This window comes from Lemur catta, chromosome 21 (assembly GCF_020740605.2).
Source record: "Lemur catta isolate mLemCat1 chromosome 21, mLemCat1.pri, whole genome shotgun sequence".
In the NCBI taxonomy this organism is placed as follows: Eukaryota; Metazoa; Chordata; class Mammalia; order Primates; family Lemuridae; genus Lemur; species Lemur catta.
The window spans coordinates 31,098,951-31,117,033 of NC_059148.1; the positions used below are offsets into that span (position 1 = coordinate 31,098,951).

The 18,083-nt window shown below is 53.8% G+C and overlaps 1 protein-coding gene across 3 annotated transcripts in view; it reads right to left on the minus strand.

Annotated features, from left to right (window-relative positions):
- Positions 1-7,825, minus strand: part of RIMBP2 (RIMS binding protein 2) — a 62,608-nt gene extending 54,783 nt beyond the window's left edge. For 2 of the 3 annotated variants that reach the window (XM_045534305.1, XM_045534301.1), the window contains exons 1-2: positions 7,726-7,825; positions 1,914-2,036 (exon numbers count right to left, since the gene is read on the minus strand). The gene's annotated coding sequence lies outside the window, so the exon portion shown is untranslated. Of the gene's footprint in view, positions 1-1,913; positions 2,038-7,725 lie in introns of those variants that run through there. The other variant, XM_045534302.1, reaches the window with a different exon arrangement.
- Between the last annotated feature and the right edge of the window lie 10,258 nt (positions 7,826-18,083).

The following is an 18,083-nucleotide window of genomic DNA, read 5'->3' on the forward strand; positions in this document are numbered from 1 at the left end:
ATCTCACACCTCCGGAGTTACCCATCCCACCTCCCCTGCCACCCACAGTGTGCGTCTGGTCAGCTCCCTGAGGTACTCCAGGCTGTGGCCACTGAATAATGACCCGGGGATAAGTTATCGCACCTGGCAAGAGGGACTCTGCAGGTGTGACTGAGGTAAGGGCCTTGAGATGGGAGGGGATCCCGGACCCCCCAGCTGGGCCCGATGTCATCACCAGGAGCAGAGAAGATGCTACGCAGCTGGCCCTGCTGGGGAGCGTGGGCCCCAAACAGACACCCCCAAAGCCTTAGGAAAGAGCCACAGCCCCGCCGTGCCGTGGTCTTAGCCCCATAAGACTCATTTTGCCCTGTGGCCTGCAGCAACGTAAGAGGGCACATCCGTGTTGTGTTAAGTCACTAAGGGTGACTTGTCACGGCGGCAGCAGGGATAAACGAATAGTGTTTCTGACCCTCAGTGCTGCTACCATGTGGCCCGATAACTCTCTGCTGTAGGGGGCTTCATAGCACCCCTGACCTCCCCTTCCCCAGCCATAGCAATCAACAATGTCCCCCCACTGAGAACCCCTGGTCCAGACTGTCCCTCCTGGCTACTTTCATCCCACGGACTTTCAATCAGGCTCCTTAGATCCAGGCACTCACGGCCCATCCGCCACCAAACCCACCAGACACCAAACACCCGTCCCAACCGCTAGAGGCAGAGGGTTGAATAAATCATGTTTTGTGCACTCGGAAAACCCAGCCCGTAGGCAAGGCAGTTGCTTAAATAATTCCGCGGTAGCACCTCCTCTCTTTAGGGTTACGTCCTAGACTTAGAGCAAGCCGGGAGAAGCCCTACGGTCAGCACTCGCCTCAGCTGCCCCGCCCATGAGTGCCACGCCACACCACGCCACGCTGACCACGGCTCCACTCCTCCCCTGAGAACCACACGCCCCGCTGGGCTCACATTCAAGGTCGGCAGTGAGAAGAACAGGGCATCTTTATTTTTTAATTGAGATGTAATTTGGGGGCCATGAACGTCACCATGCTAAAGTGTAAGTTCAGTGGTTTGGGGAGATTCACGAAATTCTGCAAGCGTCATTGCTACCTAATACCAGAAAGAAGCCTCAGACCCATTAGGGTTCACGGCCCCTCGCGTCACTGGCCACCACTCTGCTGTGGACCCGCAACCGTTCCCCAAATGAGCTGCAGCTGCAATTAAAATCGCTTATTGACTTAAGGAGCATCGGTAAGTGCAGCACAATCCCGTTTCTGCACTTGCGAAATGCAAAGGATCCAAGCAACGTGTGTCCTGGGTAGCAGGACTGGAGGTGACTCTTTCATTTTTCTTTTTTTTTAATTCCCACTATGAGAATTCAAAACAATTTTAACACTCAAAAGAAAAAAAAAAACAGGCTAAAGAATTCAGTCGGCTTAACTCAGTGACACGTGCAGCAAATCGACCCACCCATTAAACACTGAAGGAGATCGCGGCTCATCAGAAATGCGTGAGGAGTACCCAGTCACCTGCACCCCGACAAAGCGCTTTTCTGATCGAGCTATTCTCTTTAGAACAAAGGTCATTAAACGGCTGAGGAGCAGCTTAAAATTCACGGAGCTGGCAACACCGAGGCGGCCGCCTCTGGTCTTAGCGCCAGGCAGCTCCGTCCCCATTCCCGGAGCCGGGCCCGCGCTCAGCTGTGTTTAACATCCTAAGAAAGGGAAATGCGTAATTGGTTCTACGGGACCGCTTCCAGAAACACTCGCATTTTGTTATTTATTGCTTTTTGTGCTGCAAAAAGGGTAAAAACAGCCCCCGCGGCCCTGAGTCTTCATGACGGCTGCAGAAAGAGCCCCCCCTGCCTTCCCGGCCCGGAGCCGCGAGGGGACCGACGCCGCGAGGGGACCGACGCCGCGAGGGGACCGACGCCGTCCTACCTTCAGGACCTGTTCTAGGTTCTCCAGCTTGGCTCGGGGCTGCTGCTTCTCCCTCACGGCCAGATCGCGTTCGCTGGTGACCGCGGTGAGCGGGTGGCCGGGCCGGGCATGCTCTGCCTTCACCTGCAGGTGGGCGGGAGGGCGACAGGGTCACGACACACCTGGGAAGCAGAGCCATCGCCTCCTCTCCGGGACGCAGACCGCCCACCGACTCCAGCCCGCCCCTGTCCTGCGTCTGGGACCTGCCCGCAGGTGCACTCGCGCCGCGGGGCCGCACCTGGCTGCGGGCCGGCCAATCCGCACGCGACCTCCCTCTCCAGCCCACCCACCTCCACCGCAGCCTCAGCGATTGGCTCGGGGCTGGGCGTGTGCCCCAGGCCCGGCCAATCAGTGCAATCGCATGCCCTGGGTATGTGATTGGTCGGGGAGGTCATGTGACCCCTGTGGCCTCCTTGGAGCCTGAGATGTCAGACTTGTGTAGGAGCCGGGAAGACCCTCTGTTTTACCCACTGAACGTGGAAAGGTGAGGACAAAAGGCTGGAGCTGCCATGCCACTTGCATCATGAGGACAGAACCAATGAGAGGGACACCCAGCCAGGAGATGCAGCCGGAGAAGCAGGATGCTGGGGGCATCTTTTACGCACCTAGATCAAGCTGTGCCTGAAACCAATTGTCTTTTCCTTTCTAGACACTTGGGGCCAATAGATGCTCTTTGTGTGCTTACACCAGTTTGAATTGTTGCCTGTCCCTTGTAACTGTGAGAGCCCCGACAGACACAAAAGTGTTACCCAACTTGTCTGGGCATACTCATTCTTCTACAGAAAACTTTCCCCCTTGGCTTAAAACTGAATAAGAACGGCAACAAAACTCCACATGTGTGAGAGTGGATCCCCCACTAAACTCAGAAACCACATGGGTTCCATTCTCCGGACACGGCCCCGGGGGAGGCACCGTGTCTTCTCAGTCTCTCCCCGCGGCTTTTGTGAAACAGGTGAGGACATGCAGTGACGGGACAGGCTACCGTGGTTCCTGTCCTACTGATTCTGGAAGCGACACATTTGAACCCAACAACAGACTTGCAACTTCTTCTTCTCCTCCCCCACCGTTACGACATGAATTATGGCTTCGGTAACAGACTGGCATAAAGGCATGTTTTTCAGCCACAGAAAACCTTTCTGTTCCAAATACTTTATGTCCCGAGTGTTAGTTTAACCTGACAACTTCTGTGGCAGCAAAAGAAAGCACCCACTCGGCATTCCTAAGTGGGAGCAGAGTCGCGGGAACGCTGTTATTAAGAGGTCAGAGCGAGGTCTCATTGGAAGGAGCATTTGAATGCCTTTTGCTGCAACGTGAGGCGTCAGGCAATGAACTTGGAAAAACACCCCAGTGCTCCCAGTGGAAATGTCACGACCTATTTTAATGAGACAGTCTTCACTTTTGAACCTCAGTACCGGGGTGCAGTCTTGTTTGGAGCCTTCTCTTCTCACGTTCTAGCTGTTCAAGAAAGTTAGACTTGGGGGGTAACGTCTGAATGTCCCTCATCCAGTCTCTGCCTGCTTGAAACCTGCGGTTTCCATGGAAATGAAAATAAAATCCAAACTCCTCAGTGGTCTACAAGGCCCTGCAGGGTCTGGTCCCGTGCACCTGCTCCCCTCTTGCCACCATTCACCGTGCTGGGGACACTCCAGCCCCTTCCTGTCCCCTAGACAAGCCAAGCTCATTCCCACCCCAGGGCCTTTGCACCTGCTAATTCCATCACCTGGCACATCCCACCCACCTGCCACCGCCCCTCTCCTTCCTGCTTTTCCACGGGCATTTGTCACTGTCCTGTGCAGCTGTTTACATTCCCCTCCTCAGTGGCTTTTCTGGAGTGTCTCTCCTGCAGAGACCCAGACTGAGACCCCGTGTGGCCCGGTTCTCCAGTGACACTCAGGCAGAAATCTCTGGGGGGTGATGTCCCTTCATGAATGCAAAGAGTCCTAAGAGAGGCTTAGGCTCTTCCAGCCGCAGTGGGAGATACTGACAGATGGAACACCACCGACATGGGGTCACAGGAGCCACCACCCATGCACAACCGAGGTGGACAGGCACCTGGGCCCTGTCCCTTCTCTAAGCAGCTGCCTCTGCCCCAGGCACCCGCCACGGAACTCCTTGAGCTCAGGTCTCTGCTGCATGCAGTGGACGTGATCCCAGCTGAGACACCCAGAGAAAGCGGCTCTCTCTAACTGGTAGCAGCTGGTCCTGCCTGGGGAGGGATGCCTCTGAGTTAAAAACACTCTAAAACCACTCTAAATATTGGCTCGCACGGGCCACCTGAATGCTGGCATCTCAGGGGCTGATGGCCCAGAACCATCCAAACACCTTACAAAGGCAATAAGAAACTGGAATTTTTTTTTTTTTTTTTGAAATCAGTAAAACATCTGGGTTTGAACGAGTTCTCTGCACTGTGTCCTGGGTTCTCAGCTCACCGGTTTCCTGCCACAAGGCTGCCTGCCTGGGGACTTCGGTCCGATACCAGACGTCCCAGTACCGCACTTGGCACGTAAGAAGCCATCGTCCCTGCATTGCTGACAGTGCAGTCTCCTGGCATTCGTCATTAAGAGCTCCAATGATTAATTTCACTCTCTTAATCAGATGCAAATCCAGGAATCAGACGGGGGAATTGGTAATCCCCAAATGTCTTCCTGGGAACCCGGAGGGTCCCCTGTGTCACAGCAGGTACCTGCTCATGAGCCCCCCACGTGGGTCTGGTGGTGCCGTGGATCTGTCACCAGCCCCAGCTAACCCCGCCCTTCAGTCCCCCAGGTGCCCTGGGACACAAAGGCAGATGCTGGGCCAAAGGGCAGTGGCGGGGGCTCTCCGGGGCAGCCCACGAGCTCTGGAGGAAAACCGGGCCCGCAAGGCAGGGGAGCAGCGGGGCAGATCTGGGCAGCCTGTCACCCCTCGTAAAGCAGCACTGCTATTCCCGTCTGCACCTGGTGAGTCACGGCTCCCTCAGACACCTCTGCAGAGCAGAGGGGAGGCTCCTCCTCTGAGCCCCACAGCCTTGTTTCCAGGGCCTGGCTGAAAAGGCAGCAGGGGAAGGAATTTCAAACCTCAAGTGAAAAGGTACCGCTGGGTCCCATGCGAACCCTACAGCAGCAGGGACGTCAAGCCGCAGCACGAGACGGCCAGGAAAGGGGACTGAGCGGTCGGGAGGGCTGAGAGCCATGACCCCACCTCCTCCGTCGGCCAGGCCCCACGCCTGCAGGGCCCCGCTGTCCCCGTCCTCACCTCTCCGGGTGAGAAAGTCCCTGCGCCTGACCATGCACTGGAACCTCAGCATGAGCGAGTCTATCTGAGCCTCCCCGAGAGCAGGTTGCAAAGCGGGGCTGGCGGGAGTGGGGGGAAGGGCACCAACCCAAGAGTCGGGATGCACTAAAAACACCATTTTTTTAAAAAATTGGGGAAAGATACACATAACATAAAATGTACCAATGTGACCATTTTTGAGTGTACAGCTCAGTGGCACTAAGTGTCGTCACATTGTTCTGCAACCGTCTCCACCAGCCACCTCCAGAACTCCTCACCTTCCCAATCTGAAACTGTCACCCCTTTGAACGCTGACGCCCTCCCCTCCCCCAGCCCCTGGCACCCCCATTCCACTCTCTGTCCCCACGAACCTGACAATGCCAGGGACCTCAAAAGTGGGACCCTACGGTATCGGTCCTTTTGTGACTGGCGTCTTTACTTAGCATAACGTCCCCAAGTTCATCCATGTTGGGGCACATGTCAGAATTTCCTTCCTTTTCAAGGCTGAACGACATTCAGTTGTGGGGATGGACCACACCCCGTCTGCCCATCTCCGTCTGCGGATGCTGGGGCTACTCCGCCTTCCGGCTACTGTGAGTGACATGGAGATATATCTATGTGTATATCTGAGTTCCAATAATTTAATATAAAATTATTGGTTTCTTGATTTGACACCTATTTTTCTGTCTTCCTGTTTTGCCATTTTTTCCAAAAGAAGGTGTTTTTTGTTTTTTTGTTTTTTTGTTTTTTTTTCAGAAAATGACAAGTGTTGATGAGGATATTAAATTATATCTCTTCGAAACCCTGCTTTCAATTCTTTTGCATATGAAGCTAGAAAAGAGGTAGCTAGATCATATGTAATTCTATTTTTAGGTTTTTGAGGGACTTCCATCCTGTTTTCCTTAGTGGTTACACCACTTTATGTCCCCAAAAACAAGGCACAGGGTTCTAGTTTCTCCACATCCTCATCAACACTTGTCATTTTTTGAAAAAAAAAAAAAAAAAAAAAACACACCTTTTTTGGAAAAAATGGCAAAACAGGAAGACAGGAAAATAAGCGTCAAATCAAGAAACCGGTAATTTTTATATCAAGTTATGAGAACTCAGCTATTCCTTGAGACAGGCGTCGTTAGAGCCATGAAACCAGCAGCTCAGAGGCAGCAGTCACTCAGCCAGCGTGTCCTGGGCACCCACTGCTGTCCCGGGACAGGCTCTGGGGGGGCCGTGACAGGTGGGACAGCAAAGGCTCTGCACTCAGGCGCTCACGTCCCCGTGGGGAGACAGACGCACGTGTGTGTGAGGCCCCGTGAGGGACTGAGGCAGCTGCAAGAGGCTCAGAGACAGGAGAATGGCCAAGGCCACAGAGAGAAAAGGAGGGTGGAGGACGGGGCAGGGGCGTTAGGGGGGGCAGCCGGGACGGTCTCACCGGCAGGTGACGTTTGACCTGAGACGGGAAAGGCGAGAAGTTTCCGGCTGTTTGGAGATGAGGGATTAGAATGTTCTAAGCAGAGAAAACCATCAAGTGCTGGGACGAGCTTGGGGTCTGAGGGACGAGAGGAAGTCAGAATGGCTGGTGCGGGGAGTCCCAGGGGGACAGGCAGGTAGCCAGGTCGGGCGGGATGGCAGCTGCTGGGAGGAGCTTCGGTTTTATTTATGGAAGGTGCTGGAAGCATCACAAGATCCTCCCAGCTGCTGCGGGGATGATGACCACAGGAGGACAGGGAGGCAGAGAGGCCAGTCAGGAAGCAGCCGTGGGTCTGGACAAGGGAACGGCAGTAGGGGAGAGGAGCGGGCTGGGGCACGGCGGGTGCTGGTGTGGCCGTGGGCTGGGTCTGTCCCCCAGTTTCCTGGGTTGGAAACTTAATCCCCGGCGTGGCCATAGTGACAGGCCTTTAAGAGGTGATTGGATCACGGCGGCTCTGCCCTCGGGATCAGTGGGTTAATGGGTTAATGGGTTATCATAGGAGGGGACCAGGTGGCATCACAGGAGGAGGCAGAGTGGCCCGAGCTGGCACGTGAGCACACTCAGCCCCTCACCGCATGACACCCTGCACCACCTCGGGACCCTGCAGAGTCCCCACCAGCAAGACCCTCACCAGATGCAGCCCCTCGACCTGGGACTGCTCAGCCTCCAGAACCGTAAGAAATAAATTCCTTTTCTTTATAAATTACTCAGTTTCAGGAGCTCTGTTATAAGCCCCAGAAAAAACAGCAAGGCGAGGAATTAGATTAGCGTGAGGAGGGGGCACCGTCCGGGAGGCCCCAGTGTCTCGGCTTGAGCCATCGGGCAGTGGCCAGGCCGTTCGCTGGGACAGTGGGCACCGGCAGGTCCTCCGTGGCCTTGTGGCAGGACACGGTGCCTAACCCACTTCTAAGTGGAGCCGACAGCAGACCAGGGATAACCTGGAAAGATTTAACAGACCGGGTCGAGGGGCGCGGGCTGCCCTGACCTTGGGGGCAATTCAGTGACTCCGTCCCCTCCCCCAGCCCCCCAGACAGTCTGCTCATGCTGGCTCAGTACCTGGTCATGCCGCCAGGCCCCTGCGGGAAGGCCTGCATGGTGAGGTCTCAGGCGACGCTCTCCCAGGGTGACATCCTTCAGCTGGTTTTCCTAGGACAAAAGGAGAGGGCGTGTGAGCCGATGCCAGCATTTGCAGCCCTGGCGGGCACAGCACTCAAGACCTCTGGGTTGGAAATTGGACCCGGGGTGGGCGCTGGTTCTGCAACCCACAGTGGTGCGTGAGTTGAGCCGGGAGAGCGTCTCCCCCGGACGTGTTCAGCTTCATATTTCGGTCTCTGTTCCCTTCGTCTCGGCCACAATCATGAGCTCTGCCACCGCTTGGCACCTGCCACCGTGAAGGAACCTACATGACAACAGACCCGCAGTGGTTTGTTCTGGGAAACAGCTGCTCCCCAGCCCACGGGAAGTACGTGACAGTGGAGTGCTCGATCCCTTTCTGTCCTCAGAGACGTTCCCAATAGCACGTCCTCACTGTTGTCTCTCATGAGTAAAGCAGTGTGACGTGGCCCCCGCTGGCTCCTTGAGAGAACAGTGGACCTTCTGGCATGTCCCAAATGTGGGACTCTCTGGAGGTCTTACGGGGGCGAAGACAAATCAAAACACTTGGCTACCGACTGTGGAGGCCTTGCATGCCCCGAGGTAAACCGAGGCAGCAGTATCTCAGAGAATTTGAGAACAGGAGACACTTGGGAGTCAGATCATGGGTTCTGAGGCCAAGTTGCTCAACACAGACTCGAGCTGTCCCGTATGTGATTTTAGACGAGCTGCCTGGTGTCCCCACACTGTCTACGACGTAAGGATGTGAGAGGGCCCGTCCCATCAGACGGCGTGAGGATTCTGGGACACAGTGCTCGGGGAGCACTGAGCACACTGGCTGCAGCGTCTAGTCTCAGGGGGCCCCTTTCCCACAGAGGGCACGACCTGCATCTTCCACGTTCCGCCCCCAAACAGCCACCTGGCTCACGCCACCCGCCTCTCCTTGCGCCTCACTCAGGAAGCCTGAGTTGCAAGAAAGGAGCGTCGGGATGAGAAGTGGGGCTGGTCTTTCATGCAGTTCTCTGGTGGTTGCAGAAAAACTGACATCCCTTTAATTTTACTTACATTCCAACTCAGCGACTCAAGGCCAGCTGCTTAACCTGATGAAATCAGTCTTCCCAAGGAAAAACCTCAGGACCTAAATCCAGCCCAGGAAACACCACCCCACGGCGTCACCGTGCGACGGGAGAGGAGCATTACCGTCTCTCCCCGGCGCGGCCTCCCAAACCGGCCCAAGCACGAACGGGCCCTTCAGGCACCAGTGACCGTGCTGGGCTCCCCCCGGCCCTCAGGGAGCTGCTGAAAACCAACCTTGTCCCCAAACTGACAGTGCCCACCCCATGCTTCCAGAATCACAAAGTAACTCGCAGGTGCCAACGCCCTCCACACAGGGAGGCTGAAAGACACCCACTCGCTGACAGAGACACCAGGTAAGCGCCCAAAGGAGAGAGCACAGGTACCAGGTGGAGCCTGTCGGACCCTGTGACTCATTCACCAGATTAGCACACACGTCCCCCTCTGTGCAAGCCCGGCGTGCAACCTGGCGGGGGCGGCGGCGGGGGTGGTTTCACCCTCGGTTCTGCAGCGGAAGCGGACCTTGGTCCCCGCCATTCCCCACGGTGGCAGGGTGCGGGTGCGCGTGTGTTTGCAGGACTTGGGGGGAAATTCAGCAAACACCCACTGCTCGCCCGTCTGAGTGTATGAAATGCTGAAAAGCAACTCACCCCGGGAGGCCTCCCCACTGACACTGGGCAGGGCCAGAGCTGTCCTCCCGGAGACGTGGCCGCTGCCCCAGGTAGATCAAGCCTTTCTGAATCCATCAGCACCGCCAAGGAGATGCCACCAAGGAACATAGAGATCACGTTGTGTGTCATCGGCGTGCTCCAGACCAGAGGGCCCCCAAAAGACGTGGGCTTGCAGTCCCAGCGTGACAACATGAGTCTCCCGACAGCCAGTGCAGGTGGCACCAGCTTTGACAACTCCCAGGAGGAGGAGGAGGAGGAGGAGGACCGGGTGGATTTAATACAATCTGACACGACTATCTGAGTAACAAGGTTCTCCACAGCCTGGGGTGAGGCGGCCTCAGGTCACACGTGTGCACACACATGCCATGCTACAGGAGCGTGCATGGCCCCCACCGGTCCCCCTGTTGGGGGCTTTGACACTGCCGAGTGCTGACCGCATCTGAGCGCCCGTAATTGAGTGTGACGACACACGCCCACGGCCCAGCCACGGGAGCGCGTGACTCACGCACTGCCAGGACCGTGACGAGGAGGAACTTTCTGAGCACTGGCTGCAAGGAGCCACCCTCAGGCTCTGTCTTCCTGACCCGGAATAGCAACCGGGAAGTGAGAAACGCCAGCCCGTGTGTATCCTTGTGATTCTTTGGTAACGGAACAGATTTCTCCTCCAGGGAAGGACTCGTAAGCATTGCAGCAGGAACGGCTAAGGCACGAGTCTCAAGCCCGACTGCCCACGGGGGACGGGCAGCAACACGCACGGGCAGATGCTGGAACATTCTAGAAGGAAAGGGAGCACGGCAAACAGCAGGACCCGGGCCCTGAGCAGAGGTCGGCTGAGGACAGGAACCCAGCACTGATGTACATCTTTAGGAGCCGAGACTCCGGGTTTCCATCTCAAACATCCCTGTTTTGATGTGTCGGCTACGAATTCAAATAAAAACACCCACGAGCTACTCCCTCCCCAAAGGCACATGTCACCGGGTTGACTGTGGCCCAAAAACGGGGCACGTTGGAAAAGAAGTCGGACTGGTTTCTAGAGTCCAAGCATGGTGGGAGAGGAGGGGGCACAGGAAGCCGCGACAGCCCCTGGGTGCCGGGAGAAGAAGAGGCAGGTGTGGATGGCCACAGGCACACTCGTCCACCGCGCCGGACTCTGCCGTGGCCGCCTGCCGTGGGTGGCATCGTGTCCCCCAGAACGTGTATGCGGAAGCCCTAGTCCCCAGCGTGACTGCCTGTGCAGACGGGGCTCTTGGGACATCACCAAGGTTAAATGAGGCCAAACGGTGGGGTCCTAATCTGATAGGGTCAGTGACCTGATAAGGAGGGGACAACCTGTCACTGTCCCTGTCCCTCTCCCACCCCTCCCCCATCCCGTCCCTCCCCCCCTGCCCCCACGTGAGGACGCAGTGGGAAGACAGCCACCTACAGGCCACCTACAAGCCAGAAATAACCCTCACTAGGAGCGGAACCGGGAATGGCTTTAGTCTTAGATCCTTTACGAGACAGGGCCCCCGTTAGAATCAGAACATGCCGCTTGTTGCCCCTAACCGTCTGCAACCCCACGGGAAGGGCCTTCCCCACTCCCGGGCCGTGGCTGACCCCGTGGAGGCTGGGTCGGCTCCCCGCGTGCTGACCTGCATGTTCTGGGGCTCGATTTGAGGACGGCGAGGACTGAGCACCCCTGAAATCTCCCTCACTGGGCAGCCACAGGAAGTGCCAGTTCAGATGTTTCAATGTGTCTATGTAACGTCACATGCAGAACCGAAGGCGGATGCTTGTGTGTGGGTTAGTGCCGCTGCCTCTCTGGCTTGAAGCGTCCCACACTGGCGGCCCTGGGATGACGGAAAAGTCACAAGGCCAACACAAATGGTGCTTTTGTGCAAAACGAAAGCCAGTCGACCTCACACCTGCTCAAGAATCAAAGATTTTGCAAGAGTTTGAAAGAGATCGGTGGCTGGAACGCCGGGTCAACTTTCAGCCAACCGTAACGTGGCACTAACTTTACTTACAAAAGGAAATTCAATTTGAGTAAAATAATATCATCTGACACGTTAAATTACAGTGAGTTTGCATCGTGAACTTTATCGGCCTCTTGTATTTGTTTCTAATCTGCAGATTTGTTTTGGTCTTATGGTTTAGAAAAGCTATAAAAATGCTATAACGAGTTTTATGCCTGGACACATGTAATTCCATTATGAACTATAAATATACAATCATACTATGCTCAAATATAGGCTACGTAGTTATAATATGCAAGCCTGGCATGATGATATTTTATAAGAATGATGTCAGTATCATTAATTATAATAACGTATAATAAAAATAATTAAAGTCAACACTAGAGTGTGCTGGGTGATGGTTTTTCTTTCTGAGGAGGCTTCGTAGGTGGTCCTCGCCTTCAGGCATGGGAGGGACGGAGGGACGGAGGGACAGGGACAGCGGAGCAAGGGGAAGAAGAAAGGGGAGGAAATGCAGAGTGTGGGGAGCTTGGGACAGAGCCCAAGGGAGGGGACGGGAGGATAGAACTGGTGGGGCTGGTGCTGTCCATGGTCCTGAAGTTCAATGCGGCGGGGGGGGGGGGCGGGGGGGGGGCCTCTCTCCAAGGTCAAGGCCCAGGACAGTCGCTGAGTCCTTCCATGGTGGGAAAGAACCACTGAGCTCGGAGCCCGGTCCTAATACTGACCAAGCACGATTTGGGGAAATTATTTAACCCTTCTAAGGAGTCCTGGCAACTTAATTGAGACAATCCATATAAACATACTTTGCAAATGGCACTTGGTAACCCAACATGAAATGTCACTGTGCAGACAGAGCAACTGCCCCCCAAAGAACCGTGTCTGGTTTCTATAATGGTGGGGGGAGGAGGCTGGGGAACAATCCCAAACCTCTCCGTCCCCTTCTATGTCCAGAAACCTGCTCCAACTACGCCAGATACACACTGTTCCCATCCTGCTCAATATCCCGGCATCCATGCAATTGCAGAGAAGCACACTGTGCTGTTTCAAAACTATTTTCCCAACCCAGGTTAGAGACAAGCTCATGTGGAAAAATATAACACGTGAAGCAGATTCTAATGTAAGCTCATGACATTTACATTCGCATTTTAAATGAGATTTCTCTCGATAGTTGTATTTCAACAGCTTACATACACCCACAGCGCATACACTAACTTACCGGTGGAAAACAAGCATGGTCAAAGTTATATTTGGTTCACACTGGTCAGCGTCATCGGAATACAGGCGGTCCCCAAGACAGCCCCTTCTTTACCAAAAACAGTGGGGTCGAACTTAGGAGGGAACCATTATGACGCCACATAGCTGAGGAGGAAGAAAGTCAGAGCTTCGTACATTGCTAGTGGAGAAGTACAATGGTGCAGCCACCGTGGAAAACAATTGAGTGGTGTGTTTAAAAAGTTAAACAGAATTACCATACGACCCAGTAATCCCACTCCTAGGTATACACCCAAAAGCATCGAAAACAAACATTCAAATACTTGTACACCAATGTTCATGTCAGCATTATTCATAATATCCAAAATGTGGAAACAACCCAAATGCCCATCAACTGATGAATGAATAAGCAAATGTGTGGTATATCCATAAAATGGAATATTATTTAGCCTAAAAACGGAATGACACCCTGGACAACTGGACCTCTAAGTGCTGCCAACCACTGCGGCACCCGCGGCAGTCGGCAGCTCTCTGCTCCAGCGCCACGGGGAAAGCTGGCCGGGGCGCCATGGAAACCTGTCATGCTCATCTCCAATATGGCGCCTGCCAAAGGGACTTTCAAGAGAAATTTTTTCTACATGTGATTTTCGCATAACCTGCTGACTTTAGAACTGAATTCCTGCATGAAACTTGACTCTACCACAGGCTTGTTCAACATACGCAATGCACAGTCATTTACGAACTATTAACATAGTCCCCTAACCCCCAAAAAAGGATTCAAGGAGGCCTGCAACAAAAATATTTGTGCAGTAAGATAGCTAAGAATCATGATTTAAAGAAAGAAGAAGGGAATGAATATATAGAGAAACATATACCAGGGAATCACATAAAAAGGGTTTTTACCCATCGACTGGCAGAACGTTTACGCGCTGAGCTTGCCAGCTGCTAATGCAAAAAGGGAAACTTATCAATTATGACTTTGTTAATGTAAAGGATGAGCCTCCTAGGATTCTTCCACAAATAACAAAGCCATGAAAAATATTTAAGTGCCTTTTTAAAACAGCATTTGCTTTTCCCGGAGATGATTTATGGGCATTGCTGCAATATGGCGCTACTCCCCGAGGAGCTTCCGGCTTCTCGAGCTCCCCTTCCAGCCTAGGGGCTCTTCCCTGCCACGTTTCAGACTCTACATGAGCAGCTGAGAATGGGGGTTCTGCACACTGGCCCCACCAGGTAGCTGCAGACTGTGAATTTTGACAAATTTAGCAGCTGTCCTATTCCCCAGCCCCTCACTCAGAAAAACCAAGCTTCTCTCCCCAAGGACTGATCACTTTGACTGATTACTGGTTGGATTTGCCTTATGCACAGGGTGACTCGGGGACCCCCAGGTGTTGGAAAACGTGTCCTTAGTTAGGCCCAAAGCTATCTTCTGCTCAGCACATGGTAGGTCTAGGGCCACGGAGATCCGATAAAATTCCTTTCCACATGGCTGTTTTCAGATATTTCTAAGTTAACTTTTAAAATCGAAGTAAAACATACATACACAAGAATGCACAAATCATAGCTGTGTGGCTGCATTGATTTTTACAGAGTGCACACTCACTCTGCCCATGAGCTGGGTCGAGAAACAGAACATACCAGTAGCCCCAAAACCTCTCTCCTGCCTCCTCCAAGTCAAGATTCTCCCCAAAGGTTACCGCTATTCTGATTTATAGCACCATAATTTTGCCTGTTTGTCAGCTCTGTGTAAGACAGATTTAAAAATATCCTTTTAAGGTCTGAATATTTTTCTCAACATTGGTCTAGGATTCTTCCATGTGTGTGAAATAGCAGCCTGTTCTACTTCATTGCTGCATAGTATTCTCTCGCATGAATATTGCAAAATTTATCTATTTATGTTCAACTTTCACTGAACATTGGGGTTGATTCCAGTTTGCAGCAACACGGTGGGACAATATCTCTCTAAATATAAGAAAACTTAGCCGGGTGTGGTGGTGCACACCTGTAGTCCCAGCTACTCGGGAGTCTGAGGTGGGAGGATCACCTGAGCCCAGGAGTTCGAGGCTGCAGTGAGCTACGATGACGCCCCTGCACTCCAGCCTGGGCAAGAGAGTGAGACCTCATCTCAAAAAAATAAATAGATAAATAATGTTGCAAAGCACGTTTTTGAACACATCTCCTCATGGATGTGTGTATGTTTCTGATGAGTACTTGGGATGGCACTGTTGGGTCGTATGACTTGCACGGGTTTAGCTTTTGCCAAACAGCTTTGAAAAGTGGCAAGTGTGCAAATCCGCATAGATTCATATCCTTGCCGACTCCGGAACCATTGCTCCTCTCCTGTGGAAGCCACTCCAGTGGGACATGAGGGTACCTTCAGGTAGAGGAAGACAGCAAAGTTCACCCACGTCATAGACTCTGTCCTCTAGAACCTAAAGGACGGTGACTTCAGAGATTCCAGCGGGTTTCCATCACGTGACAGATTTCAAACCCAGACGCCTCTGGGAGTTACAGCCACAGAGAGCGGGCGGGGTTAATATCACGGACGGGTTAGGACGGGGCAAAGAGAAGCGTGTCTGCCCGTCTCGGGGAAGGCTGTTACTCAGCCCCCGCTGCCCGCTGCCCACAGGGACCCTGGGCTGCCATCACCAGATCTTGCATTTACCAGGAATCAGTATCTCTATGCACAAGTCCCCATTTGAAGACGTTGGCAACCGAAGAAAACCTGTCTGAAATCCACGTGGGCCTCACCAGCCGCCATCCTGCAACCTCAGCTCAGCAGTCTGTGCCCAAACAGGACAACCTGAACTGGGGGATGTTCTATACTACATCTGGCCGGCACCGTTCTAAAGTGTCAAGGTTACAACAAACAAGGAGTGACGAGAAACTGCCACGACTCCGAGTGGACCATGGGGCAGGGTGACTAGATGCAATGCAGGATCTTGGACGGGACCCCAGGCAGGACAATGAGGCCACAGGGTGATTCATGCCCCAGCTCTTCCCGGACACAGCACCCACTGCAGGCGGAGATTTGCAAATGCCGGGATTGGTTCGGTGGAACATGTTCCAGGCACACACACGAGACCACAATTTATCTTACTGGCATTGCCCCAGAAGTTTTGCCTTCTGCCTCTATAGCTGACATTCGTAAGAGTGAAACTTGTTTTCCTTGAAAGCTGTTTTGCCATTGGCAGCGTAGAACCAGGTCGGGAAGAAGGTGGTTCCATCATGCCAAAGGATGAGGTCAAAGGTCATTTGGTGAGGGACCCCGGCAGTCTCCCGGCTCACCCGCCTGCTGGCTGCATTGCTGTCAGACATTATTTAACCCGAGTCTCCCTTTCCTCTCTTGTAGAAACGAGCATCGTGACCTGTACCCTGGCGGGGTCACCAGACGATTCAAATAGCCTGTGTGGAAGATCCTGGTCCACATCAGAAGGAGAATAAACGTAAGTTTCTGCTCACCCCATGCAGAATTCTCCACCCAGGCTGTACGTTCACGGTGCATCTCAAATTGCAAAGGAAAATCCTGTCTGATCATAAATTCACCAGCCCCAAGGAACAGAGCAGCACAGGCCGGTTGCTTCCTGCAGGAAGAAACGAGATTGCCTATGGGCCTCGCCCGGAGAAGGCATCGGAGGGGCCGAGCCAGGGCTCAGAGCAAAGCCCAGACCACCTGTCACACTGCGCCCGCCAGCCCGGCCGGGCTCAGGGCGAAAGGACGGCGAAGTACAAGCAGACACGCTCTTGCCCCGCCCCGCTCCGCGTGGAACTTTGCCGTGTCCGTTTCTACGCCTGAGGGTCACTAGACCCCCAGAGCTGACAAAAGCAAAACGCAGGTCTGCAGACCCCCTCGATGGGGAAACACAAACGGGGCCTCGTGGGCTCCCCCAGTGTCGTGGGAGGAAGGTTACTCAGAGTGTCGGCACGCGGATTTGGCCCCCGGGGGCATCTTATGTGGCCCCAAGGGACCTAAATAGTTGTCAACATTTAAAAATAGGAAATCTAATATAAAGACGAGGATTTACACTTTCTGGGGAAACATCAGAAAATCGGACAATCCTGGTCTGAATTCCCGTAGGGTCCCAATGAGCTGTAAATACCCAAGTGTTTGTCTTTGGTCCCGACTGTCCTGACTCAGAAACTGCGGCTCAGAGAGGTGGGATGACTTTAGCGAGGTTGCACCGCGGATCCATCCAGTGTGGTTCCTCCCACGCCCGCCCCACCCTGCCCACGCGCGGCCGGCCCTGCATGCACACAGACCCGTGCGGTCATGAGAAGCGGCCCTGCACGCCAGAGTCTGCACACTTCAGCTCTTGAACATCTGAGCTATAATAAGTGTGTTTTCTAAAATGGCAAAATGGATTTTATAGCATTTGCATCAATAGAATGAGTCATGCGCGTGGCGGATCCGCTGCAAGCCCGGGCGGTGGGGAACCAAAGAGAGTCTGTGTCCAGACCGACTTCACCCACTCTCCCCGAGAGGCTCCGAAGTCGCGGGACGAACGTGGCTTCTCGTCCTCGTTCTCCTTTCTCCAGGTTGCCAGGGCACCGCGTGGGGACCCATCTCTGCACATTTCTAGCACCGCGGGAGGCGGGAGGAAGTCGGGGGTCGGGAGCCCGTGGCCCTGCGCTCCGGGCTGGCTGTGGACGGTCTTCCACGATTTCGAGACCACACTGTGGCCCGCAAGCCAAAATTATGATCACTTTCATATTATTTGTTTCTTTCCTTATTTCCTACATACATATATTTATATATAAGCGTCAGTGAATGTAAATATAAAACATATATATTAAATTTATATAATACATACAATTATACATATAGAAACAGTGTCCGTGAACGCTATGTAGGGAAATGAAGAAGGAAACAAATGCAGAGATTTCTAGAAAGCGTGGTCAGGGAAGGTGTCTCTGAGAAGGTGGCACCTGAGCAAAGGGCTGAAGAGAGGCCGTGAGCCTGGGGGACGTCTCGTGGGTGCACGTGCCAGGCACAAAGACGCTGAGACGGAGCGGCGAACGCAGAGGAAAGGCGACCAGGACAGGCTACGGTGGGAATCTGGGTTTTGCTCAAGAGTTGATGGAAAAGGATGAAGGCCTGAGAGCAAGGCCGTGGCCTTGGGGAGAGAATATGGGGGAAAGGGTGGGTTGGGGAGGATGGGGGAGGTGTCAGGTGAACCCGAGGGGAGGCTGGTGCAGCCACAGGGACAAGGAGGCTATGGAGTTCAGGGATCATGTAAGGGGACATGAGCAGGGGTCAGCTCCTGGGTACATTCTGGAGATGCTGCCCAGGGGACCCAAGGATGGGTCGCACGTGTGGGTGAGAGGAAGAAGGAGCTCAGAGGTCCTGTTGAGAAATGCTGTGCTGTGGGCCACACGTTTGCAGGTGGGGCAGGAGAGGCTTGGAGGCGAA